We start from the raw sequence: 21,599 nt of genomic DNA on the forward strand, positions 1-21,599 counted from the left end.
AGAGACACAGAGACAGAGACAGAGAGAGAGAGAGAGAGAGAGAGAGAGAGAGAGAGAGAGAGAGAGAGAGAGAGAGAGAGAGAGAGAGAGAGAGAGAGAGAGAGAGAGGGGGGACCTTAGATGTAGCAACACTAATGCAATCAGCAACAGCTGAGTCAGAGACTCTACACCAGCCATCCACATCCAGTAACACTGCCCCTCTCAAACACACACACTCATAGATCATAACTCCAGCAGACTCACGATTTATTCTCCCAGGATGTTTGTTTTGTTTAGAAACTCTTCAGACTTATTAAGCATTGGCATCATTTAACTTCATAAACAAATACCTGCTATTAATTGTTATGATGAAGACATAGTAAAACACAATGCAGCTCATAGCATGCGTGAGATGCATCTTAGTATAGGCTCGCAGTTAATTAATAACACAGACTGAATGCAAGAACTAATTGCCCTTAAAGGGACAGTTCACCCGAAAATTCTGTCATCATTTACTCATCCTCAAGCTGTTCGAAATCTCTATAAATTCTTTTGTTCTGATGAACTGAGATATTTGGAAGAATGCTTGTAACCAGTTCTTGGCCACCATTGAGTACCATAGTAGGAAAAATGGCTACATTTCTTTGTTCTGTTGAACCCAAAAGAAGATATTTTGAAGAATGTAGGAAAGCAAACAGTTCTGGGGCACTTTTGACTACCAGTGTAATTTTTCCTACTATGGTAGTCAATGGTGGCCAAGAACTGTTGGGTTACAAGCATTCTTCCAAATATCTTTCTCTGTGTTCATCAGAACGAAGATATTTATACAGATTTGGAACAACTCCAGGGTGAGCAAATGATGACAGAATTTCTATTTTTTGAGGTTGACCATGCCTCTGTAAATGCTGTGAACTGTATGTTGGTTATATATAGGCTTAAGTAGAAATAAAACAAGCTATATATTGACTTCCAAAGCCCCTATTTGTTATCTCTGTTTAATGATGCACTTGTAAGCACGATAGCCAATATACAGTGTACAATAATGTCTTAAATGATCCTACTATGGGGGCTTTTCCTCATCAAACATGGATGTTTGCGAACTGGGAGTAATTAATCAGCACATCATGTTATTAATCCGATTAAAACTGTCACTAGATAATGCAAGTCATGATGTCACAAAACATAAAAGATTTTTGTCTTGATGTTTGCCTTCCCGGTGGGTGTTCATACGGTGTCTCAGGCAGGTCCTGTTGGGAAGCTGTTAATTAGCCGGATGCCTGTCAAAGCTCTGCTCGGCTGGTAGCCTTTAAGATCACGCATTAAAAAGTTTTAAAGCTGTTTAGTCTCACACCAGAGACATCTCACGGCTTGGATTCCTTCTGCGTTATTGTATTTTAAAAATTAATTTGTGCAGGAACGGTGACCTTTTTATCTATGAAATGGAAAGAAAATTAATAAAAAAAATTACCAGACTACTTACACAAGAGAACAATAGCGATGCCATGTCCCTGGTGTCTATAGATTTTCTAATGGCATTATCCATTGAAACCACAACCTCACAATATTTTTTTGTTCGCTTTTGATTTGTCTCCATTCTCATAATAACTTAAAGGCATGGTTCACCCAAAAATACAAATTTTGTCATTTATTCACCCGCACTCAAAACCTTCAGAACCCAAGAGAAGATATTTAGAGGAATCTCTTAGTGGATTTTCTGTCCATACAATGGAAGTCAATGGGGCCCCTGACACCGTTGTAGCGATCCCACTCGTCGTAGTGACATCTTATTAAAACGGCACCACGTAATCCTGCCAACACCCTCCCTCGCTTTAAATGCGCTCCTCCGGCGCAGTTCTGTAGACGCGCAGCCTCCTCCTCCTCCAGCAGCGCGCCGCCGCGGTTCGTGTTCTCGCAGGGCATCCTACGGTAACATGGTATTCAGCGAGCGGCAGCAGTAGACAGATCGCTGGACCGTAAGAGAATCCGCTATCCTGCTCTCCTTTCGCAACATTTCAACACATTGAGGGGAAACTCGGCGTTTCTTGGATACGGTAAGAAAGACATTATCATCATTCAGCGCGCGCTGCTTACTTTAAATATTAATATTTTTTAATTCTTAATGACGGAACGTTGACTCTTCTCTTGCCCGTACAGACCGCACTAGTGCAAGACAACATCCCATCATAACCACGCGCTACGTGTTTCTGCACGAGGGATGTGTGGAACAGTCGAAAATAAAATATAGTGTAAAAGCCACGAGGCAACGCACGAATGTAATTTACTTAGAAGAACGCCAGACGTGTATTTTCAAACAGCACAGTAGGCTTTCCGTAGTGGTTTCATAGGTTGACAGTCCGCATTATAGGATTTGGGTCATTGTGCAGCGTCGTTGTTATTTGTACAGTACTTCATGAATGAATTGATGGACTTTTGCCGTTATGACGAACGTGTGGAATGTTCGGATGGGTCAGGGGTCGCGCTTGACGGATGTGCGCGCTTCCAGTTATTCTGTTTGGACAGTCAGGCGATGCTATTGTTCACACGGACGAGCGTTTGAGTTCAGTATCAGTGAGGAAGAGGTCGAGGAAGCGGGACGCGAATCCCGCACAGGCAACGCCGTCTCTGCTACTGGGATAAGCGCTTGTATTCTGCTTTCAAGTGTTCAGGGCAGAAATATTTGAATGCAGTTGTTGAGTATTTCATGTAAATAAGCGATGAACATGCATGAGGGTTAGCAGCCTGCTGATGGTCCAAAATAGTTTGTATCGACTTTCATCACGATGCGAGTCAAGTGACTTGTATACCCTTTGTAAGTTAATAATGTTTGATAGCCCAAATTTTAAGATATCCATTAAACCAATCATCATTAAGTTAGTCGAAATTTCATTTAATCAATTCGATTAAACACGAAAAGCTGAAAGAATCATTTGGCTGCTGAATAAGAATCACATATAATGACCATGAGGTAAATGTGTATGTTTAAACATATTCTGGATGATTCTGATGATAATGTGATGAGGCTTGTAACAAATAATATGTGCTTGAATTAGTTATGCCTTCATTTAGAATCACAACAGAGGTTTTTTATTCATTATATTAGATTTTTGTCCATTTGAATCTCTTAAAAACGCCCTAGGTGTCATAGAAGGATAGAAGGATTTCCAGAATCCGGAAAGAACCATTTCTTTCTTACTTTTTTACTTTTCCACTACAAAAAGGCTTTTGTGAAGCAGAAAGGTTATTTGAATGTTAAAAGTTCTTTACATAATGGGTAAAGCACCTTTTTAAGGGTATAGGCATATGTTTTTACAGAAGCTGTAATACTTTAAAGTTGCTGTCTGATGGGAGCATTGCGACAAAAATCGTTTTTGTTACCTGTTGTTTACAGCAGCTGGCTTTCATGCATTTAAATCCATCTGTTTTCTTTTATAAATCTTACACGAGTGACACATCTGAAATAATCATGTATATCAATGGGTTTCTTCCATGCCATTGATGTTGCTGGAGCCTCCAGTTATGTAAGAAGATAAGAGTGGAAACAGAGGCGGGTTTGCCAGTAACATCTGTTTGTAAGAGGCTGTGGGTTCCACCGAATCCCTTCAGGGCTGCTTCATTCAGACAGAGAAACACACTAATGGTGGAAGGGTTGTGACATTAGGTCAAGGGTGGGGTCAGGTTTTTTTCACACTTTAGATTTTCGTGGGGTAAGTATGTGATTAATTTTTGCATGCTCATGTGGCAGATGTGGGATGAAGGGGGTGAGCTGTCTGATTTTTTTCCAAAATGATTGATCAGGTTGTTTGTTGTTTGTTTCACTTTTAAATGCGTGCACCCCTTTGTGTTACCCTGCATCTACAGTAAGTGAAGGCTGAGAAAATAGAAGATGACATTGGCTTAAGGGCTTACTGGTTTCTGCATGCCATTAACAGCACCATAGGATCAGTACTTCAGACACATGATTGCCTCTTTGAGGCAAGATTCCCCCTTCGGGGCTTTTTCTTGGATTTCAGTGTGAAATCTGTGGGCTCATTAGCTGTCTCATTGATTCTCAACGTACTGTTTTCTTTACCTAGAAGCACATGATCCTCTTCGCATGGTGAAAGGTTGAATATAATATGTATCTTATTCTCGTCTTCAACAAGGGTGTTGGATGTTCTCAATTTGGAGAACCAGTGGTTTTCTGCTCATAAAAGGTAACTTTATGGCACATTATTGCGGGAAAACGCAGAGTTCATAAAATTCACATTAACAATCTGAGAGTTAATGGACATTATTAATATTAGTCATGGCGTCTGACGGTAATGGAAGTTGATTGAGAGCAAGTGTAATTATCTTCATTAAGATATAGCCTAAATGTAGAGGACTAGAATAATATTTTATGTTAAGTTTAAGTAGGGTTGTAACGATTCACCGTGAGAAATTAATATGTGACAATTCAAATCGGTTGAGACGTTAAATTAATCGCAATACATGTTTTTAACTGCAGGGGCCGCTGTGTTTACTGCAAACTGGGTAAATGTGAATATGCTGATATTTCTTAAATGTTAAAAGTCTTAGATGGTTTATAGAGACTTTTGTATTATTCATGTTTTATTTTATTTTGATTTGGAATTTGTTTTAAAATTGCAATTTAGTTTTGTTATTTGACATAAAATATATTTTTATTTCACAAAGAAATGTGCAGCATTTGAGAAATAATAAAAGGGCAGTTGTTCATTTCTAATTTGTCTCAACTTATTTTGTAAAAACATTTTTGGAAAAATTGTATTGTGAGATCAGTATCATGAATCGCATCGCGAGCTGAGTGAATCATTACATCCCTATTTAGTTTATATAAGTGGATTATCTTTGATGCACCAAGAAGACTGTTCTTATGGTTTTGAATCTAAAAATCTTGTGTTTAGGTAGACTCTGTGTTAGTTTGAAGACACATAACATCGTCCTGAGCTTTGAGGTGCATTACAATTTTCATATTCTGCATTAGAAATCCTGTTTGAACACCTGCTAATGTAACCGAGCCCTGCGTGCCTCCCTTTCACCTGACCGCTGGGTTCCACTCAGCCCAATTGCGGCTGCACCGTGGGATGCGTTTGTGAGCTTGAGAACCTTTTCGAAGCAGGATGTGGCTTCTGCCTCCCCACTGAGAAGCTTTCGCTTCCTTTTTCCAAAGAATACCCAGACCCAGCCTCGCCCCGCACCTTCCATTAGTCCGCTGAAGGAGCAGCCAATTGCTCCCAGCAACCGCGCTGTGGTTGTTTCTAAGGAGCTCGCTCAGAGTCGTATGTGTGTGCGTGGTGGACGCTTGTGTGTTTTTGTGTGTTCTCGAGTGTTTCTTGCTTGGTCGTCCGTCTGTGAGTAAATGCAATCAGTGTCACGCTGTTTAAAAGCTCGCTGGCTGCAGAATAACTTAAGAGCAATGTAATGTCCGTCTATAATTATGCTTCATGTGAAAATGCACAAATGACCTGCTTTGCACGGTTTGCCGCTTCCTTCCCTTGCAGAGCCTTGCATCACCAGGAAATTAAGAGGCCTGAGAAGTTAAGTTGTACCGGCCGTTTCAACAAAGTCACGTTGACCTACAGTGCTTCTGTTTGTCCAGCCTGATGTTCTTGTTGAGCGGCTGGCCTGTTATCCCGCAATGGGTCTTTACACTATGGTACTGTAAAATACTGTAGTGATAATTGGATTTACAGAGACTGCTGTTCAGGTCTGGCTTGGTTTCAACATGCACTGGGTACTCGTGAGTCAGTTTCTTCCCTGTCACGTCTTCTAAGACCTTTCATTGGCACTGGGGAATGAGGAGGACCTCTTCAACTTGACACGAGGGATGTTGGGTATTTAGGAATGATTTAACTGCAGAAAAGGATATATATACAGTATAACATAATATGTTACATCCAATATAACATCCCTTTTGCAGGAGTTTACTGATGAAAAGGAAGAAGTGTACTGAATTTAGAAGGCATTTTTAAATAAATGCTGCATACCCACAATGACGCCTTTACTGATTATGTATTGATTTTATTTGATGTGAATGAAAACTGGCCGTGAGTGATAGATGTACTGCTTGTTCAATGTGTTGAAGTTTTCTGTACATTCTTCTCTATCGTTCGACTGATGAGATGTTGAAAAAACGTTTCAAAACGTTGGAAAACATTTTTTGTGGACATTAGTGACATTAAAACGTTAAATATTGATCAGACTGACAGTATCACTTACAGCTTTGTTTACTCCAAATATTCTGCAACAAAAACAGAAAAATAAACTTAAAATGTATATTCTTTGAAAACCTATTGTTAAATTTTTATTTTATTCTTATTCTAAAATTTAAGGGGGCGATTTCTAGGTAGCCTAGTCCCAGACTACCTGAAATGTTAGAGGTGTCTTAGTCGAAAACAACTTGCACTGACATATTTTAAAATATATCAGTGCTGTTGTTTTGTCTCAAGATGCCCGCCAGTAATGTTTTTTTGTATGTTTTTAAAATATATATTCTAATTTAACCAAGGCCTAGTTCTGGTTTATACTAATCCCTGTCCGGAAAACCGCCCCAAGGTTCTCTTATTTAGTTGTTTAAACATTTGATTTTACATACTGTTTATTGTATTATACAGTATGTAAAAAACAATATATGTTTGAACATATATTTTTTTCAAATCTTTTTTGAATTTCTTTATTTTTGGTGTAATAGCATGAACAGCAGCACTTATTTCAAAATAGAAATAGTTACATTCTTCTATGTCATACAATTATAAAAAAATACAAAATAAATAATGAATAATTATATATAGGCCTATAATAATATTTTTGTAAAATATTTTCTTTTCTTCGAAAAACTATTCAAAGCTGTTACTTTTTTTATAGGTTAAAAATAAACAAAAATCTGGTATTTAGCAGGCAATGTTCAAAACTCTCCTTGTCCCCCGATTCACAATGGTAATCATAAAAAGTGATTTTTGAATTGAGCTGTCTGGTACGATTTCACGCGTAATGTCAGTTTTGACGTAATTTGACTACTTAACCCACATAAGGATAGTATGTAACTTGTAATTTGTTTACAACCGAAATTGTGATATAGAGAAGTGCAGTTTTAAGCAAACATTTTAAATGAAATGAAATTTCATCCCATGAAATTTGGCTTCTGCCATGATTACTTTGCATACCTGTTGCCCATTAAGTGTGCACCACATAGACTCTCATACCATTAATATTCTAGTGGTTTTATAAGTCATCTCAAAGGATATATGAATAGTATAATGAACGAGAGCAACTGTTGAAGGTCAGCACACTCAATTAGTCTTTAGACTCCCTTTGGTCTGACACAACAGAGCGACAACGTTTCAGTCATGTCAAGAGAAAATGTAAGGTCAACACAGTTTACACACATTACCCATTAAAGGATCAAAGCAAACCAACAGTGTAGCACATTTGATCCCGGGCATGGGGATTGTGGGAGCTCACTTCCTGTTCTGAGACTGTGCTGTGCTACATGATAGCGGTTGAAAGAGAAATTCGTGCTGAGGGGCAATTTGTGTTCTGACGAAAGGGGATGTGTATTTTTAGTCTTGGCCTCATCCCAACAGGAAATGGGATAGTGGGCTCCATCATGTCTCAAATAACATATTTTTGAGACATTTTCTGTTTCCTTGTTCCCAACTCTTAACACAGTTTCCCAAGCCCTCCCGCTAAAAGATAAGTGGAATAGTTCATACTTATTTGGGTATGTCATGACAGCTTTGCCATATAGAACTGTACCTTTTAAAAGAAATATATTGCGACTTCAAGCTTAACTTGGACAGACTATATGCTACACAACTGTAGTGGAAACCATTTCATAAATTCATCCATTGAAAATAATTCCGATTTCATTGGATTTGTACATGTTGGCTGCTATATTGCCTTTCTCGGGCAAGTTTGCACAGTTTGGATCCAAATCTCATCTCCGGTTTGATAGGAAAGAGTTACTCGTCTTGCTGTATTGTCATGGTGACATGCTGAGGTTGGCATGTCAGGGCCATGTCTGGACATCCATAAGGATCAGCACTTTGGAGGTCAGGCAATATTTGCTCACCTTAAGGCCTGTTTCTTCATCATTGGAGACCTGCAAAGTGAGATATCAGTTCTCCTTGACCTGAATACTGTGGTGCCCTGGGCAATTAAGGTGTGGAGAGAATAATTACGTTGTTAGATGGAGGGTGTCCTCTGAGTCTGGCACATTTCGGTGTGTAGTGTTAAAAATGGGAATGAGCTGCACTACATTCTGTTTCCATTAATGGAAACTTCCACAAAATCCTTTTATTCTCAGGCATGAAGAAAATCACAGAAGTTGAGACCTGATATCTCTGTGAAAGTAGAGAGGCTTTGCATTCTACTAGTGTCCTGAATCTCCAATTTCAATGCTCAACATATGGTCGATTTCAACATGCAACATATGATCGATATGCTCACAATGCTATTTCAATCTGCAATCCGTAACTTTTGCATCTGTATTGCCGTTTCTGTTTGAGAAAATTGCAGGTCATTTTCCATGAAATTGTAGATGATATCTTAATTTATAAATCATTATTATAAGATTACTATTGCAAATAGGTCTAAGGTAAAGAGAACATTTAAAAAAAATGATGTACTTGTTCAGTAAAAATTATAAATTGCAGATTGTAGATTTAATAATGTAATTTCTTGAATGAAATAATACTTTACGTTTCCGGAAACATAATCAGAATGGATTTAGTCTACTGGAGAATTATCAGATGATGCTGAAATGAGCAAATATAACCACTAACTTCTACAAAAATGAAACGGAAGTTGCGATTGACTTCTTTTACATATCGTGATGTACATCCAAGTGAAACGGCTTCTGAAATTAGAAAAAAATGTAGGGCGGGGCTTTATTTTGCCCTTTCCTTTTTGATTGGTTTGTTGTAAATTGGGCCTGGGGGGAAGGCTAAATATGTCTGGCCATTGGCAGAGCTGGGTAGTAACAGATTACATGTAATCTGGATTACGTAATCAGATTCCAAAAATCAAGTACTTGTAATTAGAGAAAACTACATTTTAAAATACTCGTAATCAGACTACAGTTACTTTTTTATAGATTACATGATTACATTTTATTCACAGTATGGCAGTAAATTGTTTACAGTTCAGTGATTTTCCCTACATTTTTTCATTTTTTATTTCTATTTTTATAATAAACATACCTACCACTTACTGTATATATGTTTGTGATTCTTCAAGCTTTTTCCGGCAGAAGGGGAGGGGTTTGGAATTGCACAGAGATGCTAAATGAAACGTTACCTAGCATTTGATGGCTGGATGTATAGACACCAGGGGTGCGACAAGGCACTTATCCCACGAGATGAGACGAGACACAAGATTGGGTTCACAAGAACAAGACAAGATTTTTACACTATTTTTAAGTAATCCTCAGTGATATAATATATGAAAAAAATAGTCTTTTATACAACTGAAAACCACAAAATGCAAAATAGGTGCATTTTGAAAATTTAGCTTGAATGAATGTAATTTTCCGTCTATTTTTATGAATTATAATATGATTTAAAAGTGGCAGGGCATCTTCAATACTAATTTCACTATCAAACTCCATCATGCTGATATCACGAGACCTTGACAAGAAATCTTGTCACATTTTAATTCTTATTAATTTAATTCTTGTGGCACGAGATCTTGTCTCACCCCTAATAGACAACCTTTCATGCCTAAGGAAACTCATGGGAAAACTATTTTACTGTTACTATCAGTAAAGTTTAAACACTAACAACAAGTTATATGAGTGCTAGTATTTTGTTCGTACTGTACTTTAAAAGATGTTGAGGCTCTTGTTGGTGATAAAGAATGGAATATTTTTCCTCGTTGTAAAATAGTACAAAAGTATCCTGCTTCAATATATGTAACATCAAATAAGATTTAAAAATAATGGTGTGCACGAAAAAAACTTTTTTATAATAATCACTGAAACACTGTGTAAAACACGTAGAATTTTCCTGTTTGATTTCATGGTGACTGTGAAAATATAGTTTTTTTCTTTAATGTAATTTTGAAAACTGAAAATATTGGAAATATAATACTAACATTAAAGCTGCAAGCAGCGATGATCAGGCCCTCGCGCAAAAGTGCAAGCGCAACCCTGTGCCATCACCACCCGTCGGCCTCAGGAACAGTGAACGGTGGGCAACGTGCATATAAGGAGTTACATTATAGATTTTTCCGTGCCATATTTCCTATTGCCAGCTGGTGGCGCTATGACTATAAGTGAACACTGACATGGATATGTGTTCAGGCCAGGACTCTAATAAAACATATGAAGTGTGTGGCCGGTCGGACATTGCGTGCCTGAGTTACTATAGCTTCCTGCTTCATAGTGAAACATCAAACTTTGTCACGCCTCCACGGACACGCCCCTCATGAAAAGTCTGGAACTTGCAATGTATCGTCACAAAGGTCTAGGAAGTGTAGAAAGACTTTAATTTATTTACATGTACCAGATTTCCTGTTATTTATTTAAATGTGTGACATTCCCTTTTGCCAGCTGGTGGCGCTATTGCCATAAGTGAACACTGACATGGATATGTGTAATCATAGGCAATAAAATTAATGCAGGTGAATTATAGTAGGATTTGTTATTTATTTAAATGTGTCACATTCCCTTTTGCCAGCTGGTGGCACTATTGCTATAAGTGAACACTGACATGGATATGTGTAATCATAGGCGATAAAATTAATGCAGGCGAATTATAGTAGGATTTGTTATTTATTTAAATGTGTCACATTCCCTTTTGCCAGCTGGTGGCGCTATTGCTATGAGTGAACACTGACATGGATATGTGTTCAGGCCAGGACTCTTATCAAACATGTGAAGTTTGGGGCCGGTCAGACATTGTGTGCCTGAGTTACTATAGCTTCCTGTTTCATGGCGAAACATCAAACTGTGTCAGGCCGCCACGGACACGCCCCTCAACGAAAAGTCAGGAACTTGCAATGTATCATCACAAAGGTCTGAAGATCATACTGGCCAAATATGATGCTGACCTGTTTGAATCTCTATGAGGAGTTAATCACAGTTTAAAACATGTCACTTCCTGTTTCCAGCAGGTGGCGCTATAACTGTATCTGAAAATTACCATGTAGATGTCTTCAGGCCAGGACTTTTATTAAATGTGTGAAGTCTGGGTGAAGTCTGGGGCCTGTTGCACATTGTAGGCCTGAGTTACAACAACTTCCTGTTCATGGCAAAACGCCAAACTTTGGATGGCCGCCAGGGTCACGTTCCCCCACGAAAAGTCAGGATCTCCGCAATTTAGCTTCGCAAAGGCCTTAAGATTAGAATGACATGAAGATGATGTTGATCGGATTAAAACTCTAGGAGGAGTTCGTTTAAGTACTACGACTGGAAATTGAAACAAATTACAAAATTTCACAGTAAATCAAAAATAACGGACTTCCTGTTGGGTTTAGAGATATGCTCCAAGAGACTTTTCTTAATGATTCGGGGAGTTCTATCAACCCACCAAATTTGGTGCATTTACGTATTGCGTAGTGGCCTGGGCAGTTCTAGGTGGCGCTAGCGAGCCATTTTGCCACGCCTAATTTTGAAACCCCTATCAGACGTAAATTTTCGCCACGTCTGATGCGTGTGCAAGTTATTGTGAGTTTTTGAGCATGTTTAGGCCTTCAAATTAGCGATCAAAGAGGGAGAAGAACACAGAAACAATAGGGCTCTGCACTGCGGTGCAAGCCGGTGGCTTGCTCCTCCGTGCTCGGGCCCTAATAACAAGTGAAGCATTGAAGAGCCTGACAAAGCCAAATTAAGAACTTAAGCTTGTGTTGTTTTCAGCACTTCAACAAAATGAAGTTAAAGTGATAGTTCACCCAAAAAGGAAAATTCTGTCATCTTTTACTCACCCTCTTGTCATTTCAAACCTGCATGACTTTTTTTCCCGCAGAACACAAAAGAAGATATTTTGAAGAATGTTGTTATCCAACACCCCTTGACTTGCATTGGTTTTGTGTCCATACTATAGAAGTGAACAGGTGCTGGCGCTGTTCGGTTATCACCTTTCTTCAAAATATGCAGAAGAAAGAGAGTCATACAGGTTTGAAATGACAAGAGGTTGAGTAAATAATTTTGCTGGATTTTTCAGACCAATCTGAGGTGGTTCCTCCAACAGGGTTTCTGACGCATCTCACTTTTTTATTTGTTTATCTCCCACTATTGCCTTTACCTTGCATATAAATATATAGTAACAGGATTGACAGTTTTTGCTGGTGTGATTTCTTTGACTGATTGAAACTGCTAGTTTTTCATTTGATTCATTGAAATATTAGTCCAAACTGTCTGATGGTGCTGTATGTATTTTTATTTTGGGGTACCCAATCTATCTCTCATTGAATTAAGTCAGAGAACAAACATATAGTAGTATCTTCTGCTGTGGTATTGAATCGAAATAAGCGGCATTGAATTGGACGAACATCATAAATATTGCACAAAAAAACCTGAAATGACTGCTAAATCCACAGAGATAGTACAGCTGGTACTCTGATGCTTATGGCCTGGGCATTGTGTGGTTTTGCTTCCCTCATTAGCAGATTCTGAAATGCTGGTAACGGAGGGAACATGTCCGTGGTTTGGCTCAATCTGACAATTGGAACAGGCGTCTTTCAGAAGAACAGATGTGATTTGTATGTCTAACAGTTGTTAAGTGGCGTAAGTCCAAGAGGAAACAGGTTCCCAGAATTCACAGGTTTAGACAAGTGACTACAGGCTGGGAGTACAGAAATGGCCAGTCTTCGATCAGTCGTGGTGGTTTTACGTCATTGTCTGCTCAAATATCAAATATACTTTTTTACTGCAGTTTACTGACACGTAAGGATTCTGAATTACATTTAAAGGGATAGCTTACCAAAAAATGAAAATTCTGTCATGAATTACTCAACCTCAAGTTGTTCCAAACCTGTATACATTTATTTGTTCTGTTAAACACAAAGAAAGATATTTAGAAAAATGTTAGCAACTGAGATTTCTGAGGCACTATTGACTACCATATAGAAATAAATAAAAATAGTTGTCAAAGGTGCCCCAGAACTGTTTGTTTTTCTAAATCCAAAATATCTTACTTTGTATTCAACAGAGCAAAAAATAAATAAAAATTTCTACTATGGTAGTCAGGTTTGGAACAACTTGAGGTGGAGTAATTCATGACAGAATTTTCATTTTTGGGTGAACTATCCCTTTAAGACTGTTAAGAAGTTTAACACCACTAGTGCATTTCTTTATCCTTTCTTTACATATTTGTCTATATTAACTTTTCTATGCTATTTTTTAGTATAATAGCATAGTTTAGTATTAAAGTATAACATTTCAAGTCAGTAGTTCATGTCTAAATATTTGCTTGCTTATTTCCATAATTTCTTGTGTAATATACAGGTTTTCATTGCATCCACTTCATGGGCTGCTAATCACCCTGCCAGGTTTTTTCACAAAGCTAATGTTTTGCTCTAATAAATACATGTTTTTTTTGCCTGTTTCGGTGCTGGAGGATGTGATGCAGGTTCCAATATTCACAATATTGAAGCTGTCTTTGAAAACATCAGTTTGCTAACAACGTTGTTCACCTCATTTGCTAATAAGATCAGCCTCTGTACGTGATGCTATTTGTGTTCCTCGAGTTAGAACACTCAGAGCTGTCCAAATCCCAGTCGGATGGATTTTCATCTGCATACGGACTCAACAGGCACCTCTGGGAAAGAATAAACGCATCTTCTCCACACTCTATTACATTGCATCCCAGGGGAAAAATACAAGCCATGAGTTGCACCCTGATTACGTTTCCATAATACAGGTTCTCATGCACTCGTGTGCAACCTGCAAGACAGGAAATTAGCATAACGCAAGCATCTTGCAACATGGCTGGTGACATTGTGTTGCTTTGCTCGGATAGCATCAATTGTGACTAATTACCCTCAGGCCCAGTTCGGGGAGATACAGTAGATCTCAGAAACGGGCGACAGCGGGAAGCTCCACAGCCCTACGATGTGATTTATGTGTTTGTGTCTTCCGGCTGAACAGTCAGGCATTGCTAGATTGGCAGGACACCATGCCGAATTTGCCAACAGGAGCAGAGAAACCAATTCCCAAGTAACATGAAGCAGGTGGATGTCTGAGACAAGAATTAATGGATTTGTTAAACATCACTAGTTTTTCAGACTTGTTAAATATGAGGTTTCTTGGGGATTTCATTGCGGAATCTAAGACATTTTGTACACTATTGCTATATATTTTTTAACCCTTGTCAGTAACAATTACTTTGTGTGTATGTGTATGTGTGGGTTTTGTAAGCAAGGTGTGCAGGATATGAAAGATTTTAATCTGTGCTTGCTTGTACAGCTGAGAGATTTTCCAGCGGTTATACCTTTATGTTGGTGTAATGGTGTTATAAAACATGGAGGTTAAACTAGGATAACCGTGGTGCACATTTTGCATGTCAAGATAAACCGCAAGGGTGTTATGTCACAGTATTATTGGCATTAGAAAAAATATATCAACAGAAATATTTTGAAAAAGTCCTAACTACAAAAAGAAGAATAAGAAAGAATGCGACTAAAACTGCAAAAGGATATTGCTGCTCATAGAGCCGTGGAAAAAAATTAAGAGACCATTCCACATGTTTATTTAATCAGCATTTCTAGATGTATTGTAGCCATTCCAGTCCAATGTCTGTTGAATTTCAACAAAATCAACCTCATGAGTGACATGAAGTCATCCAACAGCAATGTGAAAGACTAACAGCATGACAAAACACACGAAAACTAGGATAAAAATCAAGGTTATCACATTAAAAACGTTTCCTAAATAAATGTACAAATATAACAAATATGCACTTTTGTTGTTTTGCTTAAAAGTGAATATAAACTTGTTTTTTTTGCGGTATTTGAGGTCAGAAAAAATACAGAGCATCGTTTCTGTTATTTTTACCTGTTTACCTGTTTAAATGCAAATAGAATCAAGATTTTTATTTGAAATTTTGGAGAAATATTGTTAGTAGTTCACAGAATGAAACAAAAACGATCTTTTTACCTAAACACATACCTATAAATATTAAATTTAGAAAAACTGAAATTGGCCTTTGAAATGGTCTCTAATATTTCTCCCTCACCTCCCTTAACATCTCTGTAGCTTAAATAAGTCCTTAAATTACTTCCATTGTCTGTATCAGTTATATAGCCATCATTCATGTGCCGCTTTGGGCGCTCTGTAAGAGATACCACCACTCTATACCCTTTGGGAAAACAATAGCATGAAATCCAATACATACTTGTTCTATTTAAGCTAGTCTGCCTGAGGGGTCATTAGACTATTGCTAAACGTTTTTTGTTGTTTCCCGCTCCCTTTTTGTATAAATCCACTTCAAGAAAGATCTTTGCAGCCACGACGCTGCTCGTGTATCGGTCCAGCTGGTGGTTGACCATCAACCATATAGGGTCTGCTGTCGGAAAGCACAAGTTCTGCTGTTTAAAGGTGAACAACATGTACTTAATTTACTTTAAAACTCATTACAAGAGATTTCAGGTTGAGTGCTGCTCATCTGTGAAGCTTTTCAGAACTGTTTCCATGAGAAAGTAGATAAGCTGACTTTTATGAGTAGCGTTGCAGTGTGCATGTGTGTATGCTCCTTTGGTACCCTGTGCACAGGAAAGTCGATCCAGGACTTGACTGCACTGAACAAGATGAGTTACGTTTTATTGTGAGAGCCGGATGAATGAAGGCTAAAATTGGCAGCTGCAGAGTCCATATAAAGCTGTATATCGCCATCTAAAACCTCCTGCCAAATAAGCAAACCAATAAGGTGACAGTCTCATAAGCTACAGGTTCAGGTCTACAAGCTCTTGAAAGGGACTGTTATTATCTCCCGGATTCTCTGTATGTTACAAAGAACAGAGAAGGATTTTGATTAGTCCCCAAGAATGAATTTTTCATGACTGAAAATCTCAATGCCCTTGAATTCTGAATCTGAATGCATTGCTTATTCTTTGAACACTTCACTTTCACACCTAGGCTTTCGGCGGTGGCACGAGAGATATTTGTAAAGAATTCGAAAAGGTCAAAATGTTGGTTCTGAGAAATACTTCATTCACATAGGCACGCTTATTTCACTCAAGTGGGTGGCTATGGCGGGGATGATATCATTTGACATTTTATGCCGTGAATGAGGCTGATTGTGAGTGTAAATATACGGCTGAGTATTAACGGCATTGCTCTGCATTTGCTGACTGTCTGTATTTCAGCATCACAATTAGTTTGTAAATCCAGTTTGGATTCGAATGCAATTAGTAGACGGTTATACTAGCAGACTAGAATTATAAAGAAGCACTTAGCCTATTTAAAGAACATTTTTGCTCTTATGGTGAGCCAGTGTGTGAATGAAGGCCAGCGATCTCTTTTTGTCTGACCCACATAGCCATAAGTCCATCTAAAGGCCTGAGTTCCTCCAAGGAGATGTGCAGATTGACCTCGGTGTACCACCTTTTGCATCCCAATGTTATGTGACTGAAGGCAAAGACATAATAAATGTAGGAATTTCATCAGTAAGATTTTTTTTTTTCAATTTTTATTGAGGCTTCACTAATTCACAACTATTTTTAACCGTTGAGCCTAAAGGGTTAAGCTTTGGGATGTAACATTTTAGCCTGGTAGACAATGAAACTAATAAAAAAAATCCTCTCTTTAACAGAGGTACTGCAGCTACTGTATAGGGATTATTACTGAGTATCATAGAGACTTTGATGTCATCTCTTTTGACACCAAGCAACCACCTTGTGCAGCCTAGCAACGCCTTAGCAACCACCCAGCAGTAGCATAACGATGATCTCTTTTGACACCACTCAACCACCTGGTGCAGCCTAGCAACACCCTAGCAACCACCTGGAGCATCCTAGCAATGCCTTAGCAACCACCCAGCAATAGCATATTGATGATCTCTTTTGACACCAAGCAACCACCTGGAGCGTCCTAGCAACGACTTAGCAACCACCCAGCAATAGCATATTGATGATCTCTTTTGACACCAAGCAACCACCTGGAGCATCCAAGCAACGACTTAGCAACCACCCAGCAATAGCATATTGATGATCTCTTTTGACACCAAGCAACCACCTGGAGCATCCTAGCAATGCCTTAGCAACCACCCAGCAATAGCATAATGATGATCTCTTTTGACACCAAGCAACCACCTGGAGCATCCTAGCAATGCCTTAGCAACCACCCAGCAATAGCATAACAATGATCTCTTTTGACACCAAGCAACCACCTGAAGCATGCAAGCAACGCCTTAGCAACAACCCAGCATAACGATGATCTCTTTTGACACCAAGCAACCACCTGGAGCATGCAAGCAACGTCTTAGCAACCACCCAGCATAACGATGATCTCTTTTGCTACCAAGCAACCACCTGGAGCATCCAAGCAATGCCTTAGAAACCACCCAGCAATAGCATAACGATGATCTCTTTTGACCCCATGCAACCACCTGGTGCAGCCTAGCAATGCCTTAGCAACCACCCAGCAATAGCATAACAATGTGGCAAGACAATTTAGAACCTTGGTAACTAGCCCTATAGCACTGCATTTACACACAGCTTATTCATTGAGGCGTACAGCTAATCCTGGAAGAATGCATTTCATATGAGTCTGGCCAATATCGTCTCACTCAATAGAATGCTCAGTAATTCTATACAATGAATGTTATTTGTTCTGATATAAAACTGCAGCAGCAGTCAGATGGAACCATTGTTCTTTAAACAATAAATGACAGATGAGCAGTTATATTCTTTCAGCACCATCTGCAACTCTATCCAGCTTATGAACGGAACACACACACGCTCACATGCGCACGCTGCATATCGCAGAGGTCATCCAATCTCCAGTGAGAAAAGCTGCATGATTATCAGACCTGCTCAACGTGTGTTCCACTCACCCCAAGCCTCTTTCATTTGTTATGATAAAGCGATCTGCCAATAGTGTGCTTGCATGCTTTGATGGAACTCTTTCTGTGTTTTGCTTTGTGCATCTGTTATGGGGGTTGAGCAGGGTCGTGTAATAACGGCATAATACAGATGATGTGTCGGTAAGCTCATTAATGGAGGTGGAGGTTGTACACTGGGGGAAATGCTTATAGTGCATCGCAACGTGTCCATCTGTCAACCGATTGCGTATTTTTCTCACAAATAACCGGTTTCTCTTTCTCCCTCCCTATTTTTCGCTCTGAGTAATAACAATAATGCTGCTGCCATCATATGACGGAAATCAAAAACGGAGTATCAGTGTGTGTACCCTCCTTAAAAGTCCAGTGTGTAATTTTTTTATAGGATCTATTGACAGAAATGCAATATAATGTGCATAACTGTCTTCTGAGACCTTACATAATGAAGCTGTTTTTATTACCTTGGAATTAGCTATTTATATCTACATACACCGCAGGTCCCCTAGGATGGAATTTACCATGTTGTTTCTACAGTAGGCCTGGTTCTAAACGGTCAAACTGCTCTACAGAGCGCGTTTCGTAAATGCGTTATCTCCTTCGGCAAAGAAGCAAAAACATGACATCTTAGAGTACGTTTACACGATGAAAAACGGGAAAGTTGTTCCTTAGGGATTTGAAAAGTTTCACGTACATACGACAGCGTTATCTTTTTAAGCTAAAAGCGATTTTAATACACTTTGTTGGCGTGTATGTGCAGTAAATCTACTTTTTGCTGGAGAAATGATAATGGGTATGTCACGCAGCACAACCAAGCAGCATGGAGGCCGCCATTATTGTTTGGGGAACATCTCATGCATGCCTACAGACTGAACACGTAATACGCATGCATATGACGTCATCCTTTTTGGAAAGGATGACCTCGCGTCCTTCAAGTTGTTGCTTCGCAATGTCCATTGTGTTCTGTATTTTACATAGTGAACACGAGCTGCTGCTTCTTCTTGGTTTTTACCGGCAGCTTGCATCCATTGTGTTGCACTACTGCCATCTTCTGGTGATCGTCAACTTCTCTATTTAGTCATATTCTTGCTATAATTCCTGTTTTAGCTAGATACCAGAATAGATATTTTCTACCTTGAACACATCTGACACATTCTAGTATGTCCTTAAGTTCTTGTCCCACTAAACCTACTTTTACAAGCTGCTGCTTTCCTCACACAACTTTATTTAACTGCTACCAGATACAAATCATTCCCGCATGACCACCAGTTGACATAATGCCATACTACCACTAGATGTCCCCATGTCACATCAAATACACACATTGTTTACATCAGCTTTCGAATTGAAGTCATGTGATGTGCGCGTTCTCAGGTACGATAATCTTAATATTATCTTGTAGTGTGTGATGAGTCAGGAGTTTCTAATCTTTAAGTATGAACATGATTAAGATTTGAAATAAGAGAATCTGTCAAGATTCTCCTTACGTGTGTGCTGCAACCAGATTTTATAATCGGTCAGGATTTCTAAACTCCTGTAATCTGAGGCAGGCTTAATGTTTTGATCTAATGTGTAAATCGCAGAAGCAAAAATTGCAAAAAATGTCCCAGATTACCCGAATTCACCCTTTAACAGTCGATAGGTAGGAACTTAATTTAAATCATAGTCATCATAGTCATAGTATGCGATTTCGGACGCAGTATCTGACTATTATATAATAATCTTGATGACATCATCAGTGTAATTCCAGGGGTTTTATTGTCCTCTATCCTTTATAGGTATCATTCATATGGTACAGTAGGACCAGGTACTTGCTGAAGTCGAAAACTTCAGGTTATGAAGAATAGGTTCTGGGTAGGATTTTGACAAGAAGACTTGACTCAACAATAGATCATGTGATTTCCCGATGCAGTCTTCTCATCAATTCTCCTCTTTACTGCCCTGTCAATAAAGCTTGAAAAAATGCCAAGTAACTCCTTCAACAGCCATCCTGTGCTGTTTTATATGCCTGATGGGCAGCCGACCGAGATCGGCTCATGTCCCTTATGACCAGAGGTATGAAATGACGATTACTGAAGGGACCTCACACACAGAGGACGCAGCCTCATTCTTATTTTTACTCCTTTCATTAGTGTACTCTCTCCATCTCTCTCTCCTTTTCTGTTCATCTAATGTCTTCTCTAGCCACTCCTCCTCCCACACCCTTTTTTGCGTAATGTGAAATAGATTCATTGATTCACATCAGGACTCGACTCCAGCTGTCTTTATTAAAAGCCATTCCTGACAGCTGTAAAGCCAGCAGTGCTGTGTGATGTGTTGACTGTGTGATGTTATAGCAAGATGGCATTACATTACAGCGCCCGGCATCTTATGGCTCAGAGGTTGATCTGTAGCTCAGAAGACTTTATTGAGTTTTCAGTTTTGCTAATGAAAGGGTTGACTTCAAATGTTTTTAAATACCTTATGAAACAGACACGAATGTAAGAATAAGTAAGAGAGTACGAGTAGAGATATTATTTGAGCATGCGGCACAACTCCTTGTCCAGGCCCTTGTAATCTCAAGGTTGGACTACTGCAATGCTCTCCTTGCTGGTTTTCCTGCAAAGGCTATCAAACCACTTCAGCTGGTTCAGAACGCAGCAGCACGCCTCGTCTTCCAACAGCCCAAAAGGGCTCATGTGACTCCCTTTTTCATCTCTCTCCACTGGCTATTGGTTGAAGCCCGTATGTGGTGAATATAATAAATGAAGAAAGGTTTAATTTGATCAAACTTTCCTTTATTGAAATCTCTGACGTTTGGACTTAGACTGAGAAAACTAAAGCACAGTTTGAGGAAATTTTCAGATGAAACTCTTTTGAGGAGACAATGTGATTTCTAGGATCTGTTTTTTTTGGGGGGGGGGAAGCAGGAGACTTCTTTTCAGTGACTTCTTCTCATCCCTCATTGACTTCCATAGTATTTATTTCCCCTATTATGGCAGTAAAGGGGGATGAGATCTTTTTGGTTACTGACATTCTTCCAAATATCTTCTTTTGTGTTTAGCAGAACAAAGAAATGTATACAGATCTGGAACAACCTGAGGATGAGTAAATGGGTAAACTCCTTTAAGCAAAAGTCTTTATCTTTCCATCTATTGCCTTCTCAGAACAAACAATTAAGATATTAAAGATATACCATTTGAGATGTTTTTTCATATGGGCGCTGCCAGGAGCTAAACCATGATTTAAAATCTACATTTAGCTTTAGTGATTTACGGTGTATAGTTGAAACGTTTGTGGAATGAGATTGGCAGGCAGCCTTTAGCCTCTGTAAGTTCAAAAATGTGATGGACTGGGGATTTCAGCGCAGTGTTTTTAAGGAAAAGGGCTGTCTTTCGGCTCATGAGAGATGTTCTTGTATATTGTCAAAATGTCAGTGTGAGAGAAAAAAGAGATTTCAATTTTCTCCATCTACCGGCGAGTAAGCGGGAAAATGTTGGGAAAAACAGATAATGTATTCCAAAACCCATGCCTTACTGTCTATACCACCTATATAGGAAGCTGCTTTCTAAGGCAGCATCTTAATGATGACTCCAGACAGTTAAGTGATTAACTTAAAGTCATACGTTTTTACTAAACTCAATGCAA

The 21,599-nt window shown here is 38.9% G+C and overlaps 1 protein-coding gene across 1 annotated transcript in view; it reads left to right on the forward strand.

Moving 5' to 3' along the window:
• Nucleotides 1-1,818: 1,818 nt before the first annotated feature.
• hpca (hippocalcin) overlaps nt 1,819-21,599 on the forward strand; it is a 33,252-nt gene continuing 13,471 nt past the window's right edge. Inside the window, exon 1 of the mRNA XM_057354015.1 lies at nt 1,819-2,030. The gene's annotated coding sequence lies outside the window, so the exon portion shown is untranslated. The remainder of the gene's footprint in view (nt 2,031-21,599) is intronic.

Source organism: Triplophysa rosa, linkage group LG16 (assembly GCF_024868665.1).
Source record: "Triplophysa rosa linkage group LG16, Trosa_1v2, whole genome shotgun sequence".
In the NCBI taxonomy this organism is placed as follows: Eukaryota; Metazoa; Chordata; class Actinopteri; order Cypriniformes; family Nemacheilidae; genus Triplophysa; species Triplophysa rosa.